General features: G+C 42.0%; 1 pseudogene; it reads left to right on the plus strand.

The window, feature by feature from the left end:
• The first annotated feature begins 8,686 nt into the window (after positions 1-8,686).
• Positions 8,687-17,016, plus strand: LOC134479960 (uncharacterized; annotated as a pseudogene).
• The last annotated feature ends 831 nt before the right edge of the window (positions 17,017-17,847 follow it).

Consider the following 17,847-nt stretch of genomic DNA (forward strand, 5'->3'; position numbering starts at 1 on the left):
TCCGTGTTTTCAGAGAAAGTGGCGTCTAAGTTTCTGTGTAATAAGAAGCCTGGGCAACTGTTATTATCATAGCCCACATGCCACAGGTGTGTTACCTTATAGCAGGGAGAGTGGAGAAAAAATGGATGTACTGTCCGGTGGGTGACCTACAAAATTAGTGATTTTTATGTTCACTCTGAGCAATGATATGATTTTCTCTGATAGACTGACATCTGAGTTGATTCTGGGGACTTACCAGTGATATTTTATGGAACAAGGTTTGCCATCAGTAGCACTCCTCTCTCTCTCTCTCTCTCTCTCTCTCTCTCTCTCTCTCTCTCTCTCTCTCTCTCTCTCTTTTTTCAAGTCAGAGTTCCAGGCTGGACTGGAACTCATAGAGATCCACCTGCCTCTGCCTCCAGAGTGCTAGGATTAAAGGTGTGCACCACCACACCCAACTTGTTTCCTTTTTAATCTTGAGGAATTTGATATCTCTTCACAGCTATTCAAATAACTATTTAGAATCCATAGGCTTTAGTTAATCAGTCCGAAGAGGGACTTTGGGACTATAAATGATCTGGGTCTGTGCTGAGCCCAGTATCTTCTGGCAAAGTTACCAGAAGTATACAAGGATGGGGGTGAAAGAGAACACACATCGTGTTCTTAATGGGTAATAAGTTAAAGGCATGAAGTTTATTTCCCTTTTGACCCTTTGTTGTGCTACCAAACTGTGTGACTACAATTACCTATGAGAAACAGATGGACAGTATGTGGCACCTGGAACGTGATGTAGTGTTGTGCCTGTTCTGCAAGTCCCAAAAGACCACCAAGGAGCCAATTCTGATGCAGTTGCACAAGGGTCTTTATTCAAGCTTGAGCCCAGACCACACTGTCATCAATGATGCAGGAGGCTGAAGCCCCAAGCCCCATTTCAAGAAAGCGTTTACACAGGCAAGCAAACAATCACGGGCGTTTCAGCTTGGCACACATCTGATTGGGGGGCTATAATAGAACTTGTTGTCCTTTCAAATAATTGGCTAGTGCTGGGAGCCAAACCATAAACCTTTATAAGTAAATATCTCTAGGTACAGCTTTAACTTCTGCTTTCCTCCTGGTTGGTGGTTGTTAGGGAGTGACCTGGAGACTAGTGCTAGGTGCAGGCTTGGTGGTTAGCTCAAGTTTAACCTAAGGTCAAGTTCTCTAAGAGGGAGCCTGAAGCCAAGGCGGAGTTGGTCTGGTTGGCAGTACCAACTGATTATGGCTGATAAAAGTCTCACCGTGCAGAAACTTCAGGCCAACCTCCAATGAGAAACCTTCTGTTAGAAGACAAGGAAGCACTCTGTGTTCTAAAGTTGTCAGTGTTGTGGACAAAAAAAAAGTCATGGAAATGTTCTTTTCACGACAGGGAATAAGGGGATAATAAGCAAATGCAGTGCCTGACATCAGGCTGAGTCCTTGACTAGAGGAAGTACAAATGCCTTGAAAGAGGTAGTGGAGTCAACGGATACGATAGCATGTAAGAACAAAGCACTCTGTCTATCAAGCTGAGCCGCAGTACCTACCAACCGGCTAGTTGGAAGGCTGAGGCAGGGCGAGAATCACTTGAACCCATGACTTCAAAGCCAGCTTGGGCAAAAGAGCAAGAGACCATCTCAACAAAGAAAAGTCTTCAGCTAGGGAGGTGACTCTGGGGTTAAAACAATGGTTATTTAACAAAAGAAATGAAGTTTCATTTTTCAGAACTCAATGTAAAGGCCCAGCTGGCGTAGCACCTACCTATAATCCCAGCCTTGGAAGGAAGAAAAAGGTCTCAGTTCAAGCTTGCCTAACAAGACTAGCTCTTGGGCTGGAGAGATGGCTCAGCGGTTAAGAGCGCTGACTGCTCTTCCAGAGGTCCTGAGTTCAATTCCTAGCAACCGCAGGGTGGCTCACAACCATCTGTAATGAAATCTGATGCCCTCTTCTGGTGTGTCTGAAGACAGCAGCAGTGTACTCACATATATGAAATTAAAAAAAGTTTAGAAAAAAAAAAGACTTGCTCTTATAGCAGGCATGTTCTGGGTTTGATTGAGAGATACTGCCTCAAAGGAATGAATTTCATACAGAAGACTGCTGATGTGAGCCCTAGGTCTTCAAACAAGTGTAAATGGTAACCCCACATACATATGTCCCTACATGTGAACACATGCTACAGATAAACACAGAAGACAAAAGATTAAATTGACAATGATAAACATAATGAAATGTCATATACATACACATACATATGCATATACGTACACACACACACACACACACACACACACACACACGAATACCACTGTGTTTAGTCCGGTTGATTTATTAAGAATAGAGGTTTATCCTGGCTCATGAATCTGGAGGCTTAGCTATCTGGAGTCATGGTGCTTGTATCTTCTTAGCTTTGGTGCAGGTCTTGTGTTGCGTCTTAACATGGTGGGAATATGAAGGGGCACACAGAAAGGACAAAAACAAGAAAACAGCCTTGCATCCTAACAACTTACTTTCCCAGTATCAATGGTCATACAGCAGGAAGGGCTGAGCCGGATTTATGTGCTGAGTCATGCAGCACTTGCAGGAAGCTCTGTGCAGGGTCATCCTCTGTGCTTAGACACACTCGCAAGATAATACCAGGCACATGGAGCTCAGAGAGCCTATCTGGACATTGTGGACTGAGAACTGAAAAGCAAGGTCTTCCAACCAAGGTTCTCTTTCAGAAAGATAGGAATCGACCTATCTCAAGATCAGTCTTGGGAAGATGAACAAGGGACAGAGTGTGCTATCACAAGGACACGTGCTCAACCGCGTTCAGTGCTTCTCTATTCATAACAGCCAGAAACTGGAAACAACCTAGATGTCCCTTAATAGAAAAATGGAAAAAGAAAATGTGTTGTGTTTACATAGTGATGTATTACTCACCTGTTGTTGTTTTTTTTTAAACGACATCATAAAATTTGCAGGCAAATGAATGGAACTAGAAAAAGTCATCCTGAATGAGGTAGCCCAGACCCAGAAAGATAAATGTGGTATGTTTTCACTTGTATGTGGACATTAGCTCTTAGATAAATGATAACTAAGCTATAATCCAGAGACCCAGAGAGCTTATGTTTAGAGGAAGGGGCTGGGGGAGCACATGGATATCCCTGGGGGGGAGGAAATAGAATAGATTTTATGGGTGGACTGGGACAGAGGGAATGGGAACCAAAGGATTGGATGGGGAGATACTTGGCTGAGGGAAGGAATTCAGGGAGAGACAACTAGAATTGAGCAGAATTTGAGGGGTGTTACGGAACCTAGTGCAGTAGAAACTTCCAGAAATACATGAAGATGATCCAAACAAAGTCTCCAAATAGGGAAGTGAAGTTTCAGTTGGCCATCTTTTGTCACCCAACAAAGCTTCCAGTACTGAGATTGGGTTAGATCCAGTTGAAATGTTGGCCAAAGGGATCCTGTGGAAATTCCCAAATAACCCAGGTTTGCCACAGGCTGACAAGGACCCGATGCTGAAGGCAACACCCACACAAACACAACGAGGTCCAGCTGGTGCCTACAAAGAACCTTCACCATCATGGTCAAGTCTTCGATAAGGAAAGAGAAGTTATTCTGCCAACCTCCAAAAGAAACAGAAACATCAATGAAAGCATAGAGATTCTAATTGCTGGGTATGACAGCACATACCTATAATCTCATCATATATATCAAAATTCCATCTCAAAAAAAATGGTGAAACAAAAGATTCTGACCAGTGGAACCTGTGAGAGTTAAACAAGAATATTTATTTTAAGTGTTTTAGTTCAGATGTATAATTAGTTTTTAACTGCAAGGAACAGAAAATAGGACTCAAAATGGTTTAACGTATCACTTCCCAACACAAACTGAATATAAATTACATGTGTGAGTCATACTTTGCCTCAGCTGTACTTGGGAGAAGAATAAGCAGTGAATGATATTGAGTTTTAATTGTAAGTTTTATTTACCTGACTATATCTGAAGTCCATTTTGCATAGTGTCAGCATATAGATGTGCGGCATAACTGGGGAAAGGCGGGAAGAAATGCCTCTCCTGTGCACCTGGCCGAGATAGAGAACAACCCTGAGCATCTGGATATCTTCTGTGTGTTCAATGTATGTATTTGTGTGTTCTCTTGTGTGTGATGTGAGCATGCGTGCATCATTGGTGCGTGTATGGAGGATGACGACCTCAGGTATTGGAATTTCCCTTCCTGGTTGGTTAAGACAGGATTTCTTTTTCTTTTCTTTTTTCTTTATTTCTCTTTTTTCTCACATATGTGAGGCCGGCTGGCCCACAAGTTTCAGGAAGCCCCCGGTCTCTGCCTTCCATCTGCCTATGGGAGCGCTGAGCTTGCAGATGCTCATGCTACCGTGTCTCGCTCTTATTTGTTTCTGTGGACCTCACCTCAATTCCTTAAGCTCACACAGCCAGTGGCTCTTCCCTAATCCATGTTCCCAGCCCCTCATCGGGACGATGACAATGGACCATGTGCTATAGTCTGAATGTTGTTTGTGCCCTCAGCAGTTGATATGTTAAAAGTTGGTTCCTCAGTCTTACATTGAGAAAGGTGGTGGGATCTTTCTTGTATGGGCTTATGTGTCAGTGGGATCCTACTGTGGTGGTTTGAATATGCTTGGCCCAGTCAGAGATTGGCACTATTAGCTGTGGCCTTGTTGGAAGAAGTGTGTCACTTTGGGGGTAGGCTTTGAGACCCTTCTAGCTGCCTGGAAGCTAGTCTTTTCCTGTTTGCTTTTGGAACAAGGTGTAGAACTCTCGGCTCCTCTAGCACCATACCTGCCTGCTTGCTGCCATGCTTCCCATCATGATGATAATGGACTGAGCCTCAGAACCAGTGAGCCTGCCCCAACTAAATGCTGTCCTTTATAAGAGTTTCCTTGGTTGTGGTGTCTGTTCACAGCAGTTGAAACCCTGACTAAAACATCTACTTTTATAAATAGTGAAACAACTCTCGTAGCATCTCCTGGGTTTGCATAGGAGTGATTAGAAAACCACTCTTAACGTTTTACATGGTTTATGGCTCTTTACTTTGCTTTCCCAGCGTGCCTAGCCTCTCCTCTCCTTTCTTTCTCTCTTTCTTCCTTTCTATTTAATCTTCGGCTGTTCCATCCTTTAATGGGCCCCTTTTTTAAGTTCAGTCTCTTCCCTTCCCACATGCTCCAAGCCTTGGAATGCTGTCTATAATGAGTTTCTTGCTGGGTTCCTCCCCAGAGCAGTGCTAATGGACCATCCCTTGAACTGTAAGCTAAATAGGTTTCTTTGCTTTATAAAGTCGTCCTGCCTCAGATGTTTCATAATCATTATGCAAAATGAGCTCATATATTATCACAAGTTTTTAAATTATGAAACAGTGTATGAGCATATTAATCAATTAAAAAGTAGTGTTACTAATTAAAAAATTCAAACAACATCTTGGGACTGTTTAAACTGTTGTTATTTTGCGCTCCACATTCTTGAAGGCAAGCATGCATACAAATAAACCATCATTACTACATTTGACTTTATTGAAGAAAATATATTCTCAAATTTGTTTCATCGTTACTCCAAAAATAACCCCCGTTTTCTCTTTTCTTACATTCTGACATTAAATTGCCCTTCATACACAAGGTATGTAGAGGGGATGGACCTGTGTGTTCATGTGTGCACGTTCCAAACCCTTCTTTTATTAGTTCAAAATATTTGTGGACACTTGACAAACTGAACCATTATGATTCTGCCTGTCTATGGATTTTAAGCTAAAAATTAGGGGTGGTTAAGGTCAGAGTGCTGGAGGTTTGAGTCGGTGCCAGAGTCAGCCAGTGACCTACATAAAGATGTGAAAACAGGAGGCATGGGGAAGGAGAACTTAATAGGATTTCAGAAAGGGGGCAGAGATTAAAGGACACTGGCCAACAATGCTCTTGTTTCTATAAAGTCTGCTTACTTCCTGCAATTTATTTCTGCAGGATTATTTCCTAGTTGTATAATACTACTTTTTATTAGAGTTATTAAGTTTATTATGGTACATCTTTATAAGTTATCACAGGTTCAGAGCAAGACAATTGTGTGGGGTTTGTTTTGTTATAAATACTCTCAGAATCATGGCAAAACCATTTTATTTATGCATACTAATAACAGTTTTGTCTGTTGTTTATAACATTTTAATATGCATTTCTAATATTACCATTATCTGTTATGTTATAATTAGTTAACAAGTTTTATTTGTTCATTTAGGTGTATATTAAACTATCTCAGTCAGCGTTTCTACTGCTGTGATAAAAAACAAACAAACAAACAAAAAAACCACCATGACCCAAAGCATGGGGAGGAAAGGGTTTATTTCATCTATGGCTTGTAGTTCAGTATCCAGGAAAGTTACGTCAGGAACTCAAGGCAGAAAGCTGGAGACTGGAATTGAAGCAGAGTCATAGGTGAATACCATGTACTGGCTTGTTCTTCATGGCTTGACATGCCTGTTTTCATATACAATCCAGGACCACCTGTCTAGAGAAGGCACCACACACAGTGGGGTGAGCCTTCCTGCATCAATTGTTAATCAAGACGATATTCCATAGACTTGTCTTCAGGCAATCTTATGGAGGCATTTTCTCAATAAAGATCCTCTCTTCACAAATGCGTTTGGTTTGTGACAAGTTGACAAAAGCCAACTATCAAAAATACATATGCATACATAGAATGTAAGAATGTATATGTGTATATGTAAGTTTATGTGTGGGCATGTGTGTATGGCTAAGGTCCTGATTTCTGTCTTCATCCTATTTAGGTTCAGATCCTAGATCTGTCACTTACTAAGTGTATGACTTTAGGGAATTCGTTAGGTTCTCTAAACTTCTTTTATTTGTGAAATGGAGACAATGGTAATTCTTGTCTTATGAGGCTATTATATAATAAAATATTTCAAAATTGTAAACATGAGCATAACATAGTAATATCTAAAATTCATATCACTTCAGGGACCTCTAAATACTTTTCCAAGTATTTAACAAATTAGCACTCTTGACCCAGTCATCACATCTTTAGAAAATTCTAGGTATGGGTTTATGCTTTAGCTACTTAGACTTTAAACAATAAAACAGTCAGAGGCCTGGAGATGAGCCAAAATTATAAACACAGACAGACAGACTCACACACACACACACACACACACACACACACACACACACACACACACACATCCGGTTTCTTGAGACAGGGTTTCTCTGTGTATCTTTAGCTGTCCTTGTCTGTAGACCAGGTTGGCCTCAAACTCACAGAGATCCACTTGCCTCTGCCTCCTAGTGCTGGACCAAAGGCATGTGCCACCACTGCCCAGTGATAAATCATTGTTTGAGTAAGCTTATACAATAGCATGATTTCCTATGGCTTTCTCCAATTTTCTAATTCATCTTTTCATGTCATTGTCCTTCTTATGTTTATCTAATTACGTTTTGAGCTTCCTCATTACTGAGAAACCTTGCCTGTCCATTTTCTTTTTTGTTGGTTTTTTTTTTTTTGCCCTTTCTCTCATCTTCTACAAAATTCTTCCCCACTCCTTTTCCTTTCGTTTTCAGTTATTAACCTTACATCTCTTTTGTTTTCCCATCTGTGCCCCCTTCCTTCATCGAATTCCTTTGCTAGTTCCACATTTATTCTAAATAATTTTTAAATTCATAGCGCATTTCACATTAGCATCGTGATTTTCTATTTATTCTTATTGGTGACGGGTTGGTGGCTTTTAATTGGCTGTAAACTCATGTCTTAAATGGTTGGATGTTGCTGTTGTTTTAACAGTTCGGTTTTGACTCACCAAGTGGTAAGGATTCATCATGCTCTGAATAGGTATCTAGATAAGAATCCCAAGTATAACCAGATAAGAAAACCAAACCAGCGCATAAGCAGAGTGGAGTCCAGAAACACCAGAGGCACGAAGGGAAACAAAAGAACAACATAATTCCTCAATAAAGAAAAATGCGATGTCTCAGTTACTGAATTAAAAGATACCGAGGTAGGTAAGATACATGATGACTATTTCAAGCACTTACTAATAAAAATGATTGTTAACCTTAAAGAGGATATAAATACGCAGATGAATCTGCTACAAACCCCAGAGAGGAAAAGCAACAGCACAGGGGAGAGAATGAGCAAAGTGGACGAGCACGGCAACAACGTGGAATGAAATAGGCAAAGAATAATCTTGGTAAAGAAAACCAATGAAAATATAGGAAATAAAAAGTCTAATGAACCAAAACCCAACCAATTAAACAAAATAAATCCACAGTGGAAAACACCATCGCTTAACTTGGCCAAGCAGTTGAAAGATGACCAGGGACCGAACACAAAGAAAATGTAAACAGCAATAAGGAAAAAATAGGATTAGAACCTGCTGGAACTCTGGGATACAATCAAGAAGCCACGAGGACTGAGCTGAGATGAAAAAAAAAAGGCCAAATAATACATTCAAGATGCCAAAGATACAAACCAAGGAAAGATTATTAAAAGTTGTTTGAGCAAAAAGTGCCAACTCATCCACACAGGCGAGCACGTCACAATGGAACAAGAGTTTACCCTGCCAACCCTAACATCCAAAAAAGCATAGAATGACATAGATCAAGGACTGAAAGAAAACAATTGCAAACCAAGATTGCTGAGTCCAAAAATCGTTCTTCCAATAGTTGTCAACATGAGCAGAGACTCAGTTCGTGGCGACCAAACCAACGTGGCAGGAGAGAGTGAAAGCAATTCTACAAAGAGTGTAGGAAAGACAGTCGAGGTCACGAGTCCTGATAGAAACTCTACAGAGAGTGCAGGAAGACAGTCGCGATCACAAGTCCTGATAGAAAGATACAACAGAGAGGTGAGAAGAAACTCGTCATCCTCAACAGTTAATAAGGAAAGCCCCAAACTGAACGAGGGAAGAACAAGGAACGATCCAACCAACCAGAAAAGTAATCAGTAGACGTCACAGACATTAAAACATCTCTTTATAATAATTGTGGTGGTTTGGATGAAGATGCACCCTTCCACTGGCTGATACATTTGAATGCATGTTCACTAGTTGGTAGAAATGTTTGAGAAGGATAAGGCAGTATAGCCTTCTTGGTGGAGTGTGGCCTTGTTGAAGAAGGTGTGTTACTGGGGATGGACTTTGAGGTTTTAAAAGCCTATGCCATTCCTTGTTCTCTGCCTCCTCCCCTTTCCCCTTCCTCCCCCTCTCCCTCTCCACCTCTCTCTCATGCTTGTGGATCAGATGTAAGCTTTCAACTACTGCTCCAGTAACACTCCATTCTGCCTGCCGCCATGCTCCCTACCACGATGATCACAGACTCTAAGCCTCTAGAAGTCTGGGTCCCAAATTAAGTGCTTCCTTTTATAAGTTGTATTGGCCATGGTGTTTTGTCATGGCAGTAGACAGTAAGAAAGTCAATAATCTTCGATATACATGGCATCAAATAATCAACAAATAGATGTATAGCAGTTGACTCAATTCAAGAATTAGATACAACTATCGGGTCCATAAGAAAAGCATGATGTTGACAACGGCACCTCTAGACTGGGATTTATCAATGGATGAAAGTCAATCTATGAAGCAAACAGAAGCCAAAATAAGCTGGGTTAGCTCCTTTCCTGTCTCATAAACTGGTATTCAACCCATAATTAGTTCAAAAAGATGAAGAAAGCTACATTTATTAATAAAGAAAAAAGATTAACTAAAGGATATAAAGACTATAAATATATATGCATCCGATGTTAGGGCTCCCGATTTATAAAACAAATATGAATGAGTATAAAAGGATCAGATGGTTCCTGGTTCAATGACCATGGGTAATTGCAATACCCCACTCACAGTTTTAAATAGGCTGTTTAAACAAACAAAAAAAAATCAAGGAAGAAACATCGGGTTTTAACTACACTACAGTTCAAATAAACCAAAGAGATGCCTAAGTTTACCCCATCCACCAGATACTTTTAGACCATCCCATCCGACAGATATAGAATATACATTCTTCTCGCCAAGTTTATGACCCCTTCTCTAAAACACATACATTCTAAATCACAGAGAAAACCTTAGTAGTTCAAAATAATTTAACCTATTTCTTACATTTTATTGAATAATAGAATAATATTAGAAAGCGATAGCAAGAGAAAGTAAAAAAATTATGCAAAGAGCAGAGACTGAACAATATATTCTTAAATGACCAGGGAATTACTGAAGAAATCAATAAAGAGATTAAGTGAACCCCAGAAGCAGATGAAACCAAAACACGCCTTACCAGCATCTGACCAGAAATCCCAGTAACACAAGGATTAGCTCCAAGGATTGACAAATGGGATCGCATGGAATTTAAAGCTTCTATGCAGAAAAAGATACTATCAGCAAAATGAACAGCTTACCCAATGGGGGAAATTCTTGGCAGATACACATTAGACAAAAGGGTCATATCTAAAATATATAGATAACTATAAAATTATACACCACTACCAGCCAATTAATGGGCTAGCGAACCCAACTGACAAATCTCAAAAGAGGAGACATAAACAGCCGATAAAAATTGTAAAGTGTTCACTATCCTCAGCCACCAGAAAAAATGCGAATTAAAACTACATCGAGACTCCATATCACAGCAGTCATCAAGACAACAAACAGTGCTTTTTCTGTCATCTCTCTCTGCCATCACCGTGGTGCGCATGAACGCCCTGGCCAGCTCTCAAGAGCTTCCGCAATGCCGGGAAGTAAAGCAAATGCCAGTCCCTCATCAGGCCACGCTCCAAATCCGTCGCTCCATTCCTGCGATGATGAAGCATGATCACACTGGAGAATTTGAAATCATTGACGATCACCCAGCTGGGAAGATCGTTGTGAACCTCACAGGCGGGCTGAACAACGGTGGGAAGATAGCACTACATTTGACGCGCTACCCAAACACCTAGAAAATTTGGCAGAAGAATCTGCACCCAGCCTGTCGGTTTGGCTTCGTTGTACTGACAACCTCAGCTGGACCATGAAGAAGCAAGATGAAAATATACAGGAGGGAAAATACTGGGGCTCTTTTTCTAGAGATGTAAAGACACATGTGTAATAGATACATGTGGCAAGGGGGGAGGGGACAGATGGTCACAAAGGCTGAAGAGGATGTGGGTCAGGAGGAAAACTTATTCACTGTGATTGGGAGTGGGAACTGGTGCAGACACTGTGGAAAGCAGTGTACAGTCTCCTCTGAAACTAAAAGCAGTTCTACCATATGACCCGGCTGTTACGGAGTTTGAGACCACTAGAAGATCACCAAACTGGATCCAGATTATAATCACCCAAAATTTATATTAAAACTGCAGCAGGGTTACAGTCTCTAAGCCAAATCAGAGACATACCCACACCAAAGTGTGTGGAAAAAGGCTTTCAAAGTCAAAAAAAGCATTTACTCCACTTCTGTGGAATTTACAGCTTTGGAACTGCCCCACTCCCCTCTGTACAGAGTAAAAAGTGCGTTTACAGAGGCCAGAGCAAGGAGGTTAATCATTTCACAACAGTTACACAGTTCTGGGGATGAGGAAGGGGTTAGTGGGTTCAAGAATTTAGGTCACAGGCCAACAGCTACTAAAGTGGGTGCCTGGTACAAAATGGAGTTTCTTTAGCCATCATACCGGCTGTGGTGTTTTGAAAGAAAATGGCCCCATAGGCTTATGGGAAGTGATACTATCAGGAGAAATGACCCTACTATAGTAGGTTTGGCCTTGTTGGAGGAAATGTGTGTCAGTCTCCTGCTCCCTGCTGATTGGGATGTAGAACTCTCAGTTCCTTCTCAGTACCATGTCTGCATCACACCACCATGTTTCCCACCATAACGGTCCCGCCATGGACTAAACCTCTGAACTGCATGCCGGCCCCAATTAATGTCATGGTGTGTCTTCACAGCAATAGAAACTAAATAAGACAGCAGCGACACCACTCTTAGACATTACCCAAGGGACTCTATCCTACTGAGGAGGTGTTTGCACATCTGTACTTCCTGCCGCAAAGACAGAATCAGTCTGGATGCTCATCAGCTAATGACTGGGTAATGAAAACACGGGCCATAGACACAATAGAATATTGTTCATGCACAACAAAAAAAACGAAGGTATGAAAAGTTCGGAAACATGGATGGAAGTGAGTGCTGTGGTTTGAATGTGAAGTGCTCTGCGTAGCCTGGTTTGTCTGAACACTGGTTCACAGTCAATGGGCACGCCAGGGAAGGCTAGGGAACTTAGAAGGCGGGCCTCTGGAGGAAATGCGTCACCTGGTTGAAGGCTTGAGGTTATAGCCTTGTTACACTTGTTCTCCCCTCCCCCTCCCTTTCCGTCTTCTTTTGTCTTCCTCCCTTTCTCCTTCCTGTGTGTGGATGAAATGTTACCTCTCTGCTTCCTGTTCCTGCTGCTATGCTGCTCCTCTCTTACTGTAGGCTTCTTACTCTAACCCCCTGGAAATATAAAAATAAATAAACTTCCATAAGTTGTTTTAGATATAGTGTTTTAGCACAGCACCAGAAAAGTGACTTAACACAGAGATCTGACTCAAAATAAAGTGTGTACCATGTATTCATTTTTAAGGATCCTCGAAAAATACATCAGGGTTTCACAGGACTGAATCTTCTTAAAAGTTAAAAGACAGAATTTCCAAATCCAGAAAAGTACAAACCAATTAAAAACTGTTCAAAACCTAAAAATTGAATAAAATACAGCTTTGTTTTATATTATTAACATTTCTTCTGCCAAGCAAAAAGGTCACTGAGAGGCCTAATTGCTACTAAACTCATGTTTTTTGAAAAGATGGGGATTTTTTTTCTATAGCCCAAGAGAATGGAGACTCGTGTAGAAATTCAGAGAATTAAGTGCATGGCATCCATTACTGCCTTCTCTTATGCAGAGGAAAATAACATTAACCATTCCAAACGCAGAGATTCCCTTTCTCATGCAGAGAGGAAAACAGAAACAAAACCCGATTGTCTTAACTGAACGTAGTTCTCCTTTCCTGAGGAAGTTCGATATCATTTTCTCCTATTGAAAAAAAAAAGCATTCATTTCTTCTTCTTTTGCCAGGGAAATTCCATCTCATTAATCTAAGTGGGAATTTATGTCCTAATAATTTTCAAAATTAAAACAGAGAAAAAAATCTCATTCAGAAAAATAGGCTGATGTTAACTAAGCAAGGAGTGAGTGCAGTTCCAGGAGACGCTGGGGCACAAGATGCCCCCCTTTGACAGCACCGCAGAGGCAGCTGGGTCCCACCTCTCTACCCTACCATAGTCACAGAAGAAGAGCACAGACTCCAGTCCAGTGGTCGAACAACCCTTTCCCAGGGGTCCCATATCGAATATTTACATTACAACTCATACCTGAAGTAAAATGACAGGAAGTAGCAATGAAAATAACTTTATGGTGGGGGTAGCCACAAGAGGAACTGTGTTAGGGGTGTCACTGCATCAGCGAGGCTGGGAACCGCTGCCTTAACAACTCATACTATGCAGCCTTTTGTCAACATCCTGGGTGTTAAGAAGATTCAGTCCTGCGATCTTTTATTAGTACATTAATTCTCAGGAAATGGACTATTTTGTGATTTATCATTCATCAGATATGTATTTTTAAGTGTGTGTGTGTGTGTGTGTGTGTGTGTGTGAGTGTGTGTGTGTGTGTGCGCACATATGTGCCTGCTTATGTGTTCATGGAGGTCAGAGATCAACTCCAAGTATCTTCCCTTAGGGCTTCTCACAGTACGTTTTTAGAGACAGCATGTCTCACTGAACCTGGTACTCAATATTAGGCTCACCTGCCTGGCCCAAAAGCCCTTTGAGGCCTGCCTCTCTCACACTGCTCTTGGTACTCAGGTTACAGATTTCTGGCACTGTATCTGGTTTTTATGAGAATTCTGGGGCTTTGAACTCAGGACCTAATGCTTACACAGCGAGCACTCTTCCCATGTATTAGTTCATGTATTAGGGTACTCCAGAGAACTAGATCTGAGAAGGCTAGGCTAACTCCATGACAGGCTTCAAACTGGCAGTTCAGGAAACTAGGCCTAAGAACTGAGCAAGTTCAGGCAAGCCCAGGCAAGCCAATTACTATAACACACACACACACACACACACACACACACACACACACACACACACACACACAGGCTTCAGGCAGCTAGTCAGAAATTGCCCTGCCATCAGAAGCTACCCCACCACCTGGTCTTAAGCAAGGACAATGTGTCAACAACAGTTTCCAAACCTCCCCAGTGACAGTTTCCAGCCCCTATGTCCCGCTGATGGTTCTGGAATGTTCCCTAGAGATGGAGCAAGATAAATGTCACTTACCCCAGAATTCCCCTAATGTGCTTTAAATCAGGCCTGCGACCTCACTTCTCCATCTTGGAATGAGCGATCCCAGCATTCTGGACTTCTGCAGAACGCAACACTCTTCGCATTTACATACTATGTGAGTCCAGGGTATCATTCTTCAGTGAACCATGGACCCTTACAGATCAATATGCGAGATGTACAGCCATGCACTGTATAGTGGCTGCATCTCATGGTGGTTCCACAAGATTATGCTGTTGTTAAATCATAGGCTACTTAACATACACAAATGGAGTTTATTAGTGGAACTGACTCACACGGTCAGGGAGGCTAGGAAGTCCCCTGGCAAGGCTGCCAGTCAGCTGGAGCCCTTGGATGCTAGCAGTTTGGCTCAGTGTCACACCAAAGGTCTCCAAACCAAGAAAGCTAATGATATGATTCTCAGTCTGAAGCCAAAAGCCCGGGACTCCAGAAATGAGGCTACTAGAGTAAGCGTCAGTGTCCAAAAACCAGAATCCTTGGTTCTAAAATCCAAAGATGCACTTTGAGAAATACCCCTCAGATGACAGAAATCCTTACACACCTTCAACAGGAAGCGAATACTAAAATAGTCACAGCAGCACTGCTTTTAACAGTAAAAGCTGCAAGCCACACAAAGAACCATGGACATGAGGCTGCCTACGTAAGTTGTGTTGCATTTGCACAATGGAATAGTTACTGCACAATGGAACGGAGATGTGGCTTAGTGGGTAAGAGCGCTTGCTGTGTAAGCTTGAGGATCTGAGCTCAATTCCTCGGCACCCACATAAAAAGTCAGATATGGCTGCAAGCACCTGTCCCCTTGGCATGGGGGAAAGACACAGGTAGAAACCCATTGGCTAGTCCATCAAGTGTCAGGACTCTGTAAGAGACTGTCTCAAGGGAATAAGGTGGAGTGTGGATACTAAAGGACAATATCTGATATTGTCCTCCAGCCTCCGCATGTGCTTGTGTGGACGTGTCCACCTGCACACTCACATGTATGCATGTACAAAACATGCTTGCACACAGATGTCGAGTGCTGAATGTTCCTGTGTCCTCATGAGTGAATGTCTAACACATAATGCTGATGAATGTAATAAAAATTACATAAACTTCATTTCTACATCTATAAAATACAAAATCACATAAAAAAATACCTGTAAACACCTCCCTTCCAAGTACTAACTAGACCCACTTAGCTTCTGAAATCCCACTAGAGCCATTGTGTTCAGAGTAGGAGGACCATAGATAAAACCCATAAATGTATTACTTAGGGGTTAGGGATACATTTAAAAAAAATTAAAGTCCTACCCCAGGTGAGATGGCTCAGCCAGTAGGAGCACTTGCTGTCATGATTGACAACCGGAGCTCCATCTGAAAACCCTACAGGGTGGAAAGAGAGAACTGACTCATGCAAACTCTCCTCTGACCTCCACAGGCGCGCCATGGCTGACAGGCGCTTCTGAAATAAATAAATACGTGTAAAAATGAGTTAAATCCTTACACGTAATTGAAGACAGTGGTTACTGGGGCTAAAGAAAGCAGAACGCAAGGAGACAAATGGTGATACTAAGTCAGGTGTATGGGAGAGGACGTCAGCAATATGGTAGAGTTCTATTTTTTTTAACATTTCATTTTACTGTAGTAAGAACTTTATTGTGCTTTGATAAGACTTTTTGCTCTTATTTCAAAAAGTGAACACAAGCAGGTTTATTTTAATTTTTACCTATGCTGAATATGATTGTGCATTCGTGTGTGCATGTATGCATGCGTGCATGCGCATGTGTGTGTGTTCTGTTGACAAAGTCAGAATTAAGTTCGCTGTTGCTGTGTGTCATAGACGTTAAGCGAATTACTACATATCTGGCTTACATCCCGATTGGACAGTGGGCCTGCATACCTGTTCTGTCCAGGTGCTGACCTGCTCTAGTCACTGGAAAGACAGTACTGGCCTGGTTCCAGCCACCATATGTGAGAAGAAATCTGTTCTTGATGTCTCTATCTTCATTTATACAAAATTTAACCCAGATTGCACGGAGTTAGCTGTCAACAGGGAATGTAGAAAGCTGGGATCTGCCTGCAGAAATTGAAGGCTGACACTGTGAGTTAATTGGGAGAGTTCCATTCTGCTTCCGGTTGTGTGCTAATGCCTTACATGTGTACAATTTCGGAATGGCATTGAAAAAAATACTCCCTTCTCTTTGTTTACCCCCACTCTCCCCACATTAATTAGCTTTAGGAACATATGGCATTTCCAAGAACAAGCCAAGTGAATATCTGAGACATTAATATGCCATACTGCTATCATGACAAGAATAAAGAAAACCGGGAACTCGGCAATCTCCTAACACAACAACTGTTGCTGCCAATTCCCGTATCCAGTACAGATCATCACTTCGGAGAAGGAGGGCCTCTCAGTGACTAAGCAGACAGATGGCAGGTGCGAGTCAAAACACTCTGGGGCGCTGGTTCCATTCAAAGCATTCTGCCTTACTCACTGCTGGAGAGACCGTATGTACAAAGTCCCATCACCAATTGAACAAGGAGATAAGACCAGAAACCCGGAGTTGGGGATTTAGCTCAGTGGTAGAGCGCTTGCCTAGGAAGCGCAAGGCCCTGGGTTCGGTCCCCAGCTCCGAAAAAAAAAAAAAAAAAAAAAAAGACCAGAAACCCATCTAATCAAAGTGTAAATGGAAGACACCGGAAGTTAAGAACCAAATTCTGTAGGGCCGATCTTCGATCTTTCTCTGGTCCATCTGGTTTAGCCTCTCCCACGACTGATCCACTGAGACACACAGGAGGCGATTGGTTTTTGCACTTTACTGCCCCCTGAGCGGCGACCACCCGTTTTGAAGGTCACCTGGCTGCATTCCTGCATAGCAGTGATCCAAGGCAAAGAACTGAGGCATTAACCACATCCTTACCTGGCGAGCAAGCTGCCCTGGTTTACCACCTCACCGTTCAGTCCCTAGGAGGGAATGACGGAATCTAATTTTTACATGCTAGACAGTAACTGGGGGAGGGGGAGAGAAGATCCACTCCTGAGTGTTCTCCTATTTGCATAACTGCTTTACGTATTGCAATCAAACAGACTGAAATCACTGCGATGAATACGCGTGTAATTGTAGAGACGGGCCCTAGGTGGAGCCTTAGCACTGGTGGCGATCAATTGTTGAACAAATTGAAAAGAAATCAAGTCCTCCGAAATTTTCATAAGCAATCGTAGCATCTTACAGAGTGATCTGTTTGTCATTGCTCCAGCGCAGGGGACAGTGAGCTATAGAACAAGTGCTTTGTTTGTTAGGGATGATTCTCAAGAGAGCATGCTCCGTTGTTGCCGATGAAGAAACGTGATGCCATTCCGACCGTCTTTGATGCTTTTTTTTTTTTTTAAACCATGCAGTGTGAATGGGTGAGAATGGCCCTAAGCATCTCTCTTTCCTATGGGGACATGCACTGATTTATTTATTAGCATATAGAGTATGTCCCCTCACAAAAGAGATAA

Source organism: Rattus norvegicus, chromosome 8, assembly GCF_036323735.1.
Source record: "Rattus norvegicus strain BN/NHsdMcwi chromosome 8, GRCr8, whole genome shotgun sequence".
In the NCBI taxonomy this organism is placed as follows: domain Eukaryota; kingdom Metazoa; phylum Chordata; class Mammalia; order Rodentia; family Muridae; genus Rattus; species Rattus norvegicus.